The 15,238-nt window shown below is 34.4% G+C and overlaps 1 pseudogene; it reads right to left on the bottom strand.

The window, feature by feature from the left end:
* Positions 1 to 8: 8 nt before the first annotated feature.
* LOC103344289 (putative disease resistance RPP13-like protein 1 pseudogene) lies at positions 9 to 4,518 on the bottom strand (annotated as a pseudogene).
* Positions 4,519 to 15,238: the final 10,720 nt, after the last annotated feature.

The raw sequence follows: 15,238 nt of genomic DNA on the forward strand, positions 1-15,238 counted from the left end.
AAACGTGATTATCAAAAGGCAGAACAAATAAGTTATCATTCTTATCAATCATCAACTAATCTTGACCTCCCTTCCGTACAAATAAGTACAACAAAGAAATTTTACATACAAAATCACATTTTTGGATTTAGTGAAAGACCAGAACTAATTTTACACAAAACCGCTGCTCAGAGGATATCCCAAAATTTCAAAATTTTGAAGCATCTTGGGTTGCTCCTCTTCAGACAAAGTTTGAAGTTTGTCACATTCTGACATCTCCAGATTATCAAGAGAGATGAGATTGAGTCTTTTGGGAAGGAATTCAAGATTTGGCAGTCGCTGAAGTTGAAGAGATGATAAACTGGTAGGCAACAACCAATCCTCTGGAAAGGACACCAGCCCTTGACAACCACCAAAGGCGAGGCTGTTGAGACAAGTGAGTCTGTGCAGCCCCCACTCAAATGAAGGCTTGAAATTCTCACAGTCCAAGATCGACAGCGACGATAGATTGGTTGGTAATCCACCCTCTGGAAATGACACAAGATTAGAGCAACTCTCTATGCATAGTTCTTGAAGGGATGTGAGGCTGTGCATACGATTTGGTAGGGACTTGAGGCTTCCACAACCAGAAATTTTAATTGATTGCAGCATGGAGTTTGGCAGGCCAAATTCCGCGATAGACTGGAGAAGTGGACACTCAGTAACTTCCAAGTGATGGAGATGCTTGAGGTTGTGTAGGCCCTCAGGTAACAACCGGAAGTTGTCGCAGTTGTTGATGATGAGCTGTTTAAGGTTCATGACCATTGCAGATGTTACTGCAGGGAGACTGAAAGTACCTTTCGGAAAGGAGGTAACAGAATGACACCCGGAAATCTTTAGAATTTCAAGACAAGTGTTGTTGTGAATCATATCCTTGGGAAGGCACTCCAAGTTTATGCAGTTTCGAATTTCAAGTTGTTTAAGTGTACTAGGAAGCTCTCCTCTTGGGAAAGACTTCAGAGAAGAACAATCTTCAATTACCAGATACTCGAGTGGAAACAACAACTTGTTACTGTTTTGCATCTTCCACTCAGGTAAGAATTGTAATGCCTCACAACCCTTGATCTCAAGGCCTCTAAGCATGGATGGCAAGCCTGTTCCAGGAAAAGACAAAAGCGAGGAACATCTCGAGACTTTAAACTCCTTGAGAGACGACAGTTTGTGCAAGCATTGTGGCAGCTCATGTAAGAATGGACATCCTAAAATTTCCAAGCGTTTGAGGTGCAATAGGTTGGGAAATCCAATCTCATTAGACAAAGTGGTAATCTCGCTGAAATGTGCAATCTGCAACTCTTCAAGAGCCGTCAAGTGTTGCAGAAACCCTTCAGGTAGACATGGTATCTGTGGAATTTGATTCAAATGCAAGTAGGTAACTGAGGTAAGTCCAACTATATTTTGTAGTACCCCCTTGTTGCACTTTTCAAATTCCAACTCCCGGATTGAAGGGAGTTTGGGCAGTTCTGCTAATTCTTGACATTCATTTATCTCGAGTACTTGCAGAGAAGGAAAGAGGCTAGGTAACCCCTTCAAGTTGGGACATGTCCATATAGAAAGTTCGCAGAGGTAAGGGAATTCTGTGCCTTGTTCTAAGCTGTCGTAAGCTCTTGAAAGGTTTGGAAGAGCAATCAATTCTTCACAGCACTTAATTTTCATTTCCCTCAAGGCAGAAAAGTGTTGTGAGAACTTTCTTAGCTTTGGACAGTTTAGAATTTCAATCTTCTGCAGGTGACAGAAGTCTTCCCTGCCTTCAACCCCAGAGGATGACCAATCCTCCCAGTTTATCATGTTGTCAAACTTTAGAGTCTCCAATGACGGAAATGGAAGGATAGGAGAATTACAGTCGCCATAGAACTCAGGTCCTATACTTTTTATCCCCTCCATTCCTTCAACAATGAGGTCTTTTAGTGAAGGTAGTTGTCCAAGTGCCGGTAGTTGCATACACTTCTTACAATCACTAAACTTTAAAACTATGATATTAGAGAACAATGGAGACTCAATCCAACCAGGAAATCTTGTGCCTCCGTAGTCTTTGATTGTAACTCCTTTTATATTTTTATGAGGTTGAAGCATCTCAAGGACAACCATTTCAACTCTTTCATTTCTTGAATCATCCAAATTCCTCTGTCTCAATCTGAACTCAATGGCTTCTTGATTATAAGCATCCATGGTTTCCTTAAAACTTGGAAATCTTGCAACACTTTGACCTCTGATGCTGAGATCTTCTGGGTTGCTATGCAGTTGTGGCATGTTAGGAGTTTCCTCTTCATCTGTATGAGTGAGTGAATAATCGAAACTGTCACTCCATTGGAATACCAAGTGATCAAGTTCCTCCTTTCCCTTCATATTAGCCTCCATTGCATCTACAAAATTTACAACATTCTGTAGTCCAGAAATGAGAAGTGATCCCTTAAGTTGCAGCATGTCCCTCAAGTCTCTAATTCTCCATCCACTGTCTCTGCGCACCATAAACTTAGACAAGGTCTGGAGATTCTTCAGTCTGCACATTCGCAGTGGCATCTCTTTTAATCTGCTTCCAGTAATATGAAGATGACGTAGGCTTGTTAGGTTCCCCATCTCTTCTGGCAACTTAGTGAGAGAGCGGCATTCCACTAATAACAAAGTTTGTAAATTGCAAAGCAAACTTATTGAATCAGGCAACCTTTCAATTGCAGTGCGAGAAAGGTCCAGATAACGTAGATGTTTTAAATTTCCTATTGTATCTGGCAATTCAGTAATACGACAGGCATTGAAAGACAACACTCGTAGATATCGTAACCTTGGCAGCAGATCACAAGGAACTTTATTAGCCAAATAGCTGACTCCAATTCCATCAGTTGGATCAAATGAAAGGAAGGTGCGTAAGTACTCAAGTCTGCTGAAGGACTCAAACCTTGTATTTACCTCACGCTGATGACGAATATATGAAGAATGACGAGCCTTCTCAAACGCTTCACTCTCCTTTATCTTATCCTCCAACCTGAAACAAAATTCTCCATAAACAAATTGAGCTAGCTCTTTCATGAGGTTGTGCATTATAAATCGTGATGTATCATGAATTGATTGTTGAAAGAATGATCTGGATACCAGCTCCTGAAAATACTCACAGCCAACAGCTTCCAATTTTTTATTTCCTTTAGGTTGCTCAAGAAAACCTTCTGCCATCCATAACAAAACAACTGAATCCCTGTCAAATTCAAATTCCATTGGGAACAAGGAACAATATGCAAAACACGGCTTCAGATGTGCAGGAAGGTGATTGTAGCTTAATCTTAAAGTTTGAAGGATGTTACTTTCATCATCTGGTAGATCCCATATTTTCCTACTCAATATGTCTTTCCATTCATCTTCTTCCATTCTAGGATGCAATAGGATTCCAAATCTTTTCACTGCCAAGGGCAAGCCATCACACCTTTTGACAATCTCCTTACCGATAGCCTCAAAATTAACATCTACGATTCTATTCTCAAATGCTTGACTCCTGAACAATAACCAACAATCTTCAAATGACAAACCTCTTAAATTGTGAGCTCGAACCGTACCCATGCTTGATGCAACATCACTATTCTGTGTTGTTACTATTATCTTGCTTCCACTTTTTCCTGATTTCAATGGAATCCACAAGAGATCCCAATCATTATTTCTCTTGTTCCAAACATCATCCAAAACAAGCAAGAATCTCTTTCCAGCCAATTTTTCTTTCAAACAAACTTGAAGTAGATTCAAGTCATCAAGATCTACTTTTTCTGTACTCACTGACTCCAGAATTGTTTTTGTCACCCTCACTGCATCAAAATGATCAGATACAAACATCCAAATTCTCAAATCGAAATGCTCGTCCACTCTATCATCGTTGTAAACTAATTGAGCAAGAGTTGTCTTGCCAATACCACTCATCCCAACTATAGGAACTACACCAACTTTACTACTAGTTGGTTCATCACATAACAGAACTCGAATTATCTCCTCTTTATCACAGCTCCTGCCATAAACACACGATTCATCTACCAAAGATGTTGTTGGTAATCTATTTCTAAAGCCAAACAACCTGCCTCCAACATTCTCTTTCAAACCCAAGACATTTTTATATCTGGCAATCAATTCTAGCCTCTCAATTATCTTTACCAATTTATATTCTATCCCTCTACTAGATGGACTGAGAGAGGTGGAAATATGTTTCCAATTCCATACCTTATTTGTGGTGGCCTGAGATTCAGCTGCTATCTTACATGCCAACGCTTCGCTAGCGAGCTCATCTAGCATGTCCTCTGCATCATATAGAGCATCTTTGGTCATGTGCAGCCATTTTTGTACTGCATGGTTGTGAAACTGCTTGTCCTCAGCATCATGAAGCAAAGTAGTAACAGTCAGCAGAGTGACCTTCAACTTGTCCAGCATATCATCATATTTCCTGCCACATAGTAAGCCTACAAATTCATTGGAAGCCAATCTATCAAACAAAACTTGAAGAAACGCAGAGAGAAAGGCCTCTCCAATTGCCATGTTGCTGATGGTTTCTATATCCAGACCAGAGAGACCAAAGTAAAGGGAGAAGGCAAACAAAATTATGCAAGGGCATAATTAAAAGTTTTTTTTTATTCTTGGAACCAACCTGTCGGCTGCCAGTGAAGACTTTTGAGTCAACAGGTGTGCAAATGTTTTTGCTAAATGGCATCTTTTAATAAAGATGGTGACCAAGCTCACCCCACAAACGGTAAACAAATGAAAAACAAGATGCAAAGTAGATTTTGGCATATGCCTTCCCCATAAATTTATGTAGTAGTATCATAGAAATACCTTAAATTAGGGAATAGCGTATGAAAAAAAGTACTAAAAGGTTTTCTCCGTTGAGTCTTGAATTTTTACAATTTTTTTTTTAATTATGGATTTTTTATTTTATTTTAATACAAATGATATTGGGGGAGGGTGATCCAAACACATGAAGTCGGGTAATGGGTAACTACTCTTAACCACTTGAACTACAAATCTCTTAATTTCCCTTTCTAATTTTTGTGACACCTTTCCACACGCTTTTAATATTTATAAAAAGAAAGGGTTTTTAATTGCAATGATATCCTTTGATTAAAAAAAATTGCAATGATGCTCGAGTTTCATTTTAAATAGTCACGCGGCTATACTATTTCTTTCTTAAAAAAGTAAGAAAAAAGGACCCTCATAGTTGCATTAATTTACACTTTATAGATATTAATTTGGTATAGCCACGTGGCTATACAAGTAAAATGCGTTTGTGTTTTATTCGGCACAAGTTTGGCAAATTACAACTTAAAAGATCGGCCACTATAATATATGAGAATTATGTGTATAATATGTGATTTTTTTTTGTATTACTGAAAATTTTGTAAAAAATACATGTATTAAATATGAAAAATATGTACGTACATGTTCAATAAGAGTGTTGTATGTTTGCTTTTTCAAAAATGTGAATTTTACTGAGTTTTTAAGACATTTACAAAGCATGGATGTATTATTAAAAAATAGGTACGTACGTGTATAATACTGTATTAAATGTAAAATTCTATATACGACTAATAACTCTGGAAAAGTTAAAAATCAAAAGGGGACAATAAAGACTCGGGTAATGGCCTAACAGTAATGGATAATGTTCTAAACTTCTCTTATTGACAAATGAAAATCGGAAAAAAAATATAAAAGAAAAAGAGAGGCTATACTCATCTTTTCAATTTATTTAGTTTTAAAAATAGTATAGCCGCTTAGCTATTCTTGGTTTTTTTATTTTACTTATAAAATAGTATAGCCGGACGGCTATACTTTTATTATTTAGTTTTTAAAATACTATACCGTTCAGCTATAATCGTCTTTTACTTACTTATTCAGTTTTTAAAATAGTATAGCCAGCTGGCTATACTCGTGTTTTTATTTATTTATTTATTTATAAAATAGTATAGCCGTGGGGCGATACGCTTTTATTTATTTAATTAGTTTAAAAATAGTATAGCCACGCGGCTATACGCTTTGTGTGTGTGTGTGTGTGTGTGTACAGTCCCCTTCTATTGAGGGACGCCCATTATGGTACCCTACAATTTTTTTCCTAATGATCCAAACCATCTATTTTTTAGGTCTTCATTCATAGATCATCTTTATAAAAAATTAGACAAATCGGAAACCGTTTCGACATCCAATTGTGTCTTACAAAATCAATGAACACGGTGCTTCAAGAAAGTACTAAAATTTCAATAACTCAATTGAGTGGTCAAATAATATTGGATTCAAGTGATTTTTTGTAGAGATGATCTTTGAATGAGTATCTACAAAATAGAATGTTTGGATTAGTGAAATACAATCCAGAGTGCGGCCTATAAGGGGTGTCCCTCAAATGCTTATTTGAGGGATCCTCAATGCTTTCTGTATATATATATATATATATATATATATATATATACTGATCTTTTTTTTTTTTTTAATTAATAATTTTTTTCCCCGATTTTCATTTTCAGATAATAGTAGTTTAGAGCATTATCCATTACTATTAGGGCATTCCTTGAGTCTCTATTATCTCCTTTTGATTTTTAACTTTTCTAGAGTTATTACTCGTATAAAGAATTTAGCATTTTCACCTTTAATACTCGTATTATACACATAAGTAATTATTTTTTAATAATACATCCATTACTTATACACATCTTAAACACTCGGTAAAATAATATATATTAAAATATTATATAGTGGGCGAACTTTTTAGTTGTATTTTCCAAAATTTTGAAGAATAAAACACATACGCATTTTTCACATTACGTATTTTACTAACTATTAATGAATTTAGTAGGACTCGAGAGAACGAGGAAGATAAAAGACAAACATTCCCACAAAAACAAAACAAAAACAAAAGCAATTGAACTCTAACATTGATTTACTGTGAAATTTCTCTATCTTTAATGTATGCTTTAGATATATTTAAACTAGCAAATTAATATCTATAAACTAATGCAACTAGGAAGTTCCTTTTAAAAAAAATAGTATAGCCGCGCGGCGATACTCAGGTTTTATTTATTTATTTATTTATAAAATAGTATAAACGCATGGCCACACTCGTCTTTTACATTATTTATTTTTAAAAATTGTATAGCCGCACGGCTTAACTCTTATTTATTTATTTATAAAATCTTACAGCCGCGCGGCTATACTCAGGTTGTTTTATTATTTATTTTTTAAAATAGTATAGCCTATACTTTTTTGGCACTTGGTTGCCTATTCCCTAGGTGCTAGGAGGCTTTTTTTATTATAAATATGTATATAGTATAGCCGGGCAACTATACTCGTCTTTTTTTATTTATTTAGTTTTTATATTCGTGTTTGTTATTTATTTATTTATAAAATAGTATAGCCGCCCGGCTTTAATCTTTTATTTATTTATTTAGTTTTCAAAATATTATAGCCACACGCCTATATTCTTTATATATATTGGGATCTTTTTTTTCCCCAATTTTCGTTTTCCAATAATAGTAGTTTAGAGCATTATCCATTACTATTAGGGCATTACTCGAGTCTCTGTTGTCCCTTTTTTATTTTTAACGTTTCCAAAATTATTACTCGTATAAAGAAATTAGCATTTTTGCCTTTAATACTCGCATTATACACATAAGTAATTATTTTTCAATAATACATCCGTTTTCTGTACATGTCTTAAACACTCGGTAAAATAATACATATTAAAATATTATGTATCAGGCAAAATTTTCAGTTGTAATTTGCCAAAATTTTGAAAAATAAAACAGGTACATATTTTATTCATATTTTTTCAGTTCCATATTTTACTAACTATAAATGAATTTAGTAGCACTCGAGAGAATGAGGTAGATAAAAGACAAACATTCCCTCTTAAAAAAAGAAGAAGAAAAAATTGAACTCTAAGATTGTTTTACTGTGAAATTTCTCTATCTTCAATATATGCTTTAGACATGTAATGTTTCAACCACTTCCTTCAAGGTGCAAACTTGGGTATGAACTTAAGGTGACCAACTTCTTTGACCAATTGATTTCGGATCAAACCCAAAACTTAAGCAACGTCATAATATGGTGGGAGGTGTCATTTGGTGAGTTTTTACTAAAATCCAATTAATAATAATATGCAATGTTCTGACCACTCCCTTTATGGTACAAACTTGGATACGAACTTAAAGTGACCAACTTGTTTGACCAATTGATTTTGGATCAATTCCAAAACTTGGGCAACATCATAATATGGTGGGAAGTGTCATTTGGTCAGTTTTTACTAAAATCCAATTAATAATACTATGCAATGTTCCAACTACTCCCTTTACGATACAAACTTGGGTACAAATGTAAAGTGACCAACTTCTTTGACCAATTCATTTAGGATTGAACCCAAAACTTGGGCAACATCATAATTTAATGGGAGGAGTCATTTGGTGAGTTTTTACTAAAATTCAATTAATAAAACTATGCAATGTTCCAGCCACTCCCTTCATGGTACGAACTTAGGTATGAACTTAAACTGACCAACCTCTTTGGCAATTGATTTCGGATCGGGGCCAAAACTTGGTCAACATCATAATATGGTGGCAGGAGTCATTTGGTGAGTATTTACTGAAATCCAATCACTAAAACTATGCAATGTTCCAACCACTCCCTTTATGATATGAACTTGGGTACGAACTTAAAGTGACCAACTTCTTAGACCAATTGATTTCAGATCGAACCCAAAACTTAGGGAACATCATAATATATTGGCATGAGTTATTTGGTGAGTTTTTACTAAAATCCAAATAATAAAACTATGCAATGTGTCAATGACTTCCGTTACTTTATGAACTAGGATATGAACTTATTGTCCCTAACTTCTTTGACAAATTGATTTCGGATCGAAACCAAAACTTGGGCAACATCATAATATAGTGGGAGAAGTCATTTGGTGATTTTTTTTTTTACTAAAATCCAATTAATAAAACTATGCAATGTTCCAACGACTCCCTTCACGGTATGAACTTGGGTATGAACATAAAGTGACCAACTTCTTTGACCAATCGCTATCGGATTGAGGCCAAAACTTGGCAAACATCATAATATGGTGAGAGAAGTCATTTGATAAGTTTTTACTGAAATTCAATCACTAAAAGTATGCAATGCTTCAACCACACCCTTTAGTGTACGATCTGGGGTACGAACTTAAAGTGACTAACTTCTTTGACCAACTGATTTCAGATTTATGCTAAAAGTTGGGCAACATTAATATGGTGGGAGGAGTCATTTGATGAGTATTTATTAAAATACAATCACTTAAACTATTCAATTTTTCAACAACTCCCTTTACGGTATGAACTTGGGTACAAACTTAAATGACCAACCTTTTTGACCAATTGATTTCGGATCGAACCAAAACTTGGGGAACATTATAATGTGGTGGGAGGAGTCATTTGGGTAGTTTTTACTGAAATCTAATTGCTAAAACTATGCAAAGTTGTAACCAATCCATTTATGGGATGAACTTGGGTACGAACTTATAATAACCAACGTCTTTGACCAATTGATTTCGGATCGAGCAAAAAACTTGGGCAACATCATAATATAGTGGGAGGAGTCATTTGGTGAGTTTATACCAAAATCCAATTAATAAAACTTTGCAATGTTCTAACCACTCCCTTTACGGTACAAACTTAAAGTGATCAATTGAGTTCAAATCGAGCCCAAAACTTGGGCAACATCATAATATGGTGGGAGGAGTCATTTGGTGAGTTGTTACTAAAATCCAATTAATAAAATTATGCAATGTTCCAACCACTCCCTTTACGGTACAAACTTAAAGTGACCAACTTCTTTAACCAATTACTAAAATTATGCAACGTTCCAACCACTCCCTTTATTGTACGAACTTGGGTACGAACATAAGATGACCAACTTCTTTGACCAATTGATTTCAAATCGAGAAAGAAACTTGGGCAACATCATAATATGGTGGGAGGAGTCATTTGGTGAGTTTTTGCTGAAATCCAGTTAATAAAACTATGCAATGGTCCGACCACCTAGCTTATGGTACGAACTGAAAGTGACCGACTTCATTTACCAATTGATTTCGGATCAAGCCCAAAACTTGGGAAACATCATAATATGGAGGGAGAAGTCTTTTGGTGAGTTTTTTTTATGAAATCCAATTACTAAAACTATGCAATATTGTAACCAATCCATTTAGGGGACGAGCATGGATAAGAACTTACAGTGACCAAATTCTTTTATCAATTGATTTCAGTTCGAGCTCAAAACTTGGGCAACATCATAATGTGGCGGAAGGAGTCATTTGGTGAGTTTTTAGTGAAATCCAATCACTAAAACTATGTAATATTCCAACCACTTCCTTTACGGTACGAACTTAAAGTGACCAACTTCTTTGATCAATTGAGTTCAAATAGGGCCCAAAACTTGGGCAACATCATAATATGGTGGGAGTAGTCATTTGGTGAGTTGTTACTAATAAAATCCAATTAATAAAACTATGCAATGTTTCGACTACTCCCTTCATAGTACGAACTTAAAGTGGCCAATTTGTTTGACCAATTGATTTTGGATCGGTTCCAAAACTTGGACAGCATTATAATATAGTTGACTAGTCATTTGCTGCGTTTTTATTGAAATCCAATTACAAAAACTTTACGTACATGTTCAATACGAGTATTGTTGACATCCAAAATCGGAAGTCAACTTAGGTGAAAGAAGTGTTGAATTTTCAGCTGGGCAAGAGGATTGTAGACCTTTGGCAAGGAGAGATCCTGTGGAAGAAAATGAAGAAGAAGCAATCGTCAAGCTTAGGGCACCAGTATGGTACCTGCCGAAAGCTCTTCGATGCTTAAGTCAACAAGTGTGGGATGCGTGGTAATTTTGGCAGGGTAATAGTAAATGTCAAAAGTAGTTACCCCTTTTACCTAGGCACTATTCCTCTTTCATAGGAAAGTGAAATTGAGAGTTTGCAAAAAATTTCGATGTGGGACTTTATGGAAGTTGTTGTGGTGGCGACACATGTCAGTGGTTCTAAGTTCTATAGTTTGAGAGCTTCAGCAACTACCTTGACAGGCAATTGATACATCGGAGGAAGGTGTCTTTGATAGTTGAGAAGATAAGGTCACTGGTACCTAAGGTTTCTCAGAAGTGCACTACATTCGACAGGTAATGGGTTTGTTTGTGCGTTGGTCCTCTAGTCCCAGGTATGCTCAGTTGATTATGGTATAAACAAGTATTGTACTATTTCTTTTCAAAAAATAAATATAAAAAATAAATATAAAAAACCGAGTATAGCAGGCCGACTATATGATTTAATATAAAAAATAAAAAATAAAAAAATAAAAGAACCCTCCTAGTTGCATTAGTTTCTACTTTATAGATATTAATTCGGTGTAGCCACGAGGCTATACAAGTAAAATGCGTACGTTTTATTCGGCAAAATTTTGGCAAATTAAAACTTAAAAGTTCTGCCACTATATAATATGAGAATTATGTGTATAATATGTGAATTTTGTGTGTATTATAGAAAATTTGTAAAAAATGTGTATTAAATATGAAAAATACGTACGTATATGTTCAATACGAATAATATATGTTTACTTTTTAAAAAATTAGGAAAACACCGAGTATAGCTATACTATTTCTTTTTTAAAAATATTACGGAGAAAACCGCGTATAGCCGTGCGACTATTTCATTTTTAAAAATTAGGAAAACCAAATATAGTCGCGCAGTTGTACTATTTCTTTTTTCAAAATTAAACCTAGTATAGCCGCGCGGCTATACTGTGCCTTAAAAGAATTTAAAAAACATAGCCGGCCGGCTATGCTATCTCTTTCTAAAAAAATTTAAAACCGAGTATAGCCGGTCGGCTATACTATTTAATATAAAAAGAAAAAAGGAAAAAAAGACCCACCTAGTTGCATTAGTTTATACTTTATAGATATTAATTTGGTATACCCGCGCGGCTATACCAATAAAAAGTACGTGTTTTATTCAGCAAAATTTTGGCAAATTACAACTTAAAAGTTCGGCCACTATATAATACGTGAATTTTGTGTGTATTATTGAAAATTTTGTAAAACATAAGTGTATTAAATATGAAAAATATTTACGTACATGGTCAATACGAGTATTGTGCTATTTCTTTTTAAAAAATAAGAAAAACATAATATAGCCACGCAACTACTATTTCTTTTTTTTCTTTTTTTTAAAGGTAAAAACCGAGTATACCCATACGGCTATACTATTTTATAAAAAGAAAAATGAAAAAAGGACCCTCTATGCATTAGTTTATACTTTATAGATATTAATTTGGTATTGCCGCACATCTATACAAGTAAAATGCGTACGTGTTTTATTCTACAAAATTTTGGCAAATTACAACTTAAAAGTTTGGCCACTATATAATATGTGAATTATGTGTATAATATGTGAATTTTACATGTATTATTAAAATTTTGTAAAATATATGTGTACTAAAAATGAAAAATATGTACGTACAAAAGTTTCAATAATACACACAAAATTCTCATATTAAATAGTGGCCGAAATTTGACGTCGTAATTTGCCAAATTTTTTGCCGCATAAAACGCATACACATTTTACTTGTATAGCTGCGCGGCTATACCAAATTAGTATCTTTAAAGTATAAACTAATGCAAATAGGAGGGTCCTTTTTTTTTATAATAAAAAGCAATAGTATAGCTGAGCGGCAGTTTTTAATTTTTTTTTTTTAAAGAAATAGTATAACTGCGCCACTATACTTGGTTTTTATCACAAATGGTCCTTAACGTTTACGAAATTATCACGAATGGTCCTTGACCTTTTTTTGTGACACTAATAGTCCTTAACGTTTGGATTTTTTATCACAAATGGTCCCTGCCGTTATAAATTCCGTTAAGTGTGATGTGGAAGGTAAGTGGAGCCCACATGTCCAATCACATTGTGACATGTGGATTAAAAAAATAATTAAATACATTTTTAATGAAAATTCCATATTTTTTTTCTGCAACTTTTCATCCCCTTCCTTACTCCGTCTCTCTCCCCCTCTGCCCTTGCTCTCCACCCTTTGCTCTCCATCTCTTCTCCCTCTGTTTTTTTCTTTCCCTCTGCCACCTGCAAGAAAAAAATATAAGATATATAGTTGCTCTCAGGGACGGATCCACAGAGGAGCAAGGGTGGTCAAGTGACCCCGACCTCTGCAAATTGTTCGATGAAAGTCCCCAAAGAGCGCGCTCTTCTCTTGATGTCAGACCTGCAATGATGCTCGTTAGCTATCTGTGAGTTGCTCACGATCCGAGATTTCATTTAGCTTGAAGTATTTGTGAAGTGAAGATAACTGCTTGGTGCTATCTTCACTTTGATCTTCAATATTCTTCACTTTGAGTACCCATTGGTTGGTCTGTAGGGAAAATTTTAAAAATAAAAAAAACCGGCTTCTTTTTATTTTAACTTTGATATTTGACAAAAGTGAAGATTACTGCTCGGTCAGCCCATCATCTGCACATTTTGTACGGATATTTGGCAAAAGTGAAGATTACTGCTCGGTGGGACTGATATTTGATGCTTCATTTTGTATTTGGTTGATTAAATATTGATGGAATTATAAAATTAAGATCTTGAAGTATTGGGCTTGGGGAAATTAAGGCATTCCCAGCTATTTGGTTTGTCTTGGCTGAAATAGATTTCTTAAGAAAACGAAACAACAGAGAGGCTCAATTGGTCTTGGCTGAAATAGAGCAGAGGGAGAGGGAAAGCACAGGAAGGAGAGAGGGCAGAGGAAAAGAGAGATAGAGAGACGGAGAGAGAGAGAGAGAGAGAGAGAGAGAGAGAGAGAGAGAGAGGCTAAATGATTTTTTAATGATTTTTCATTAAAAAAAATATTTCTTTATTTATTTAATCCACATGTCACGATGTAATTGGACATGTGGGTTCCACTTTTCTTCCACCTCAGACACTTAACATAATTTTTGACGGTAGGGACCATTTGTGATAAAAAGTCCAAACGTTAAGGACTATTAGTGTCACAAAAAAACCTCAAGGACCATTCGTGATAATTTCGAAAACGTGAAGGACCATTTGTGATAAAAAGCCTTTTTTTTATAATAAAAAGCAATAGTATAGCTGAGCGGCAGTTTTTAATTTTTTTTTAAGAAATAGTATAATGCGCCACTATACTTGGTTTTTCCTAATTTTGAAAAATAAATAGTATAGCCTGGCGTCTATGCTCGGTTTTTTTTGTTTTTTTTTATAAAAGAAATATTACAATACTAATATTGTACGTATGTATTTTTTTACAAAATTTTTAATAATACACACAAAATTCACGTATTATACATATATTCTCACATATTATTGAATACAAATAATATATATTAAAAAATTAAAAATTATATAGTGGCCGAACTTTTATCATTCAACTCATTTTCAAAATTAGATGTAATTTTATAAATAAATAAAAAAAAAAACCGTGGAAAAACTGAGAAAGCAAAAAATAGATAGTCCACCCTTCTTTATTCTCCATGTCCAACCTCTTGGTCCAAATCTATGAAACTCGCATCTAACCTGCGTTATTTGAAATTCCAAATCGTATTATTATTTTGAATTAACAAAAGAAGAAAACATAACCTGTGTTATTATTATTCCAATCTGCCCAACATTTTAATTGTCCAACGTTGAAGTTTAATTTCAATCCGTTTGGTAAAAAAAAAAAAAAAAAAAAAAAGTTTAATTTCAATTTGTCCGTACGTGGATATATTTGTACTATATTCTTAGCACATTCGATTCATCTTGGTGATATTATTATGATATTTGATGGTTCTTGTTGGATAATTAAATACAAAATAATCTTGAATGTTTTTTCCTTTTTTTTTTTAGTTGAATGGATTTTTTTTTCTAGAGAATTGCGATAATGTTGAATATTGACTCTTAAAAGAGACATGAATCTCTCAATAAGACGAAAGACACAATGACATTCCTCAAAACAAATATGATGGTAGGTCTCTCCAATCAAATTTTATAGACTTAGGGCCAGTTTGGCATTACTGTGCTGTGAAAATAATGGTTGTTAGATTTGTTGTGAGAGAAAGCAATTTGGCGTTTGGTAAACTTTTTGTTAAAAGTGTTATTGGTACTGATTTCCATATAATCAGACAATAATTGTGGCATAACCATTAAACCCAACTCCTCTTCAAAACTGATTCTGCATAATCAGAAAATGAAAACACCTAATTA

Source organism: Prunus mume, linkage group LG5 (genome assembly GCF_029339155.1).
Source record: "Prunus mume cultivar Tortuosa linkage group LG5, ASM2933915v1, whole genome shotgun sequence".
Lineage (NCBI taxonomy): Eukaryota > Viridiplantae > Streptophyta > Magnoliopsida > Rosales > Rosaceae > Prunus > Prunus mume.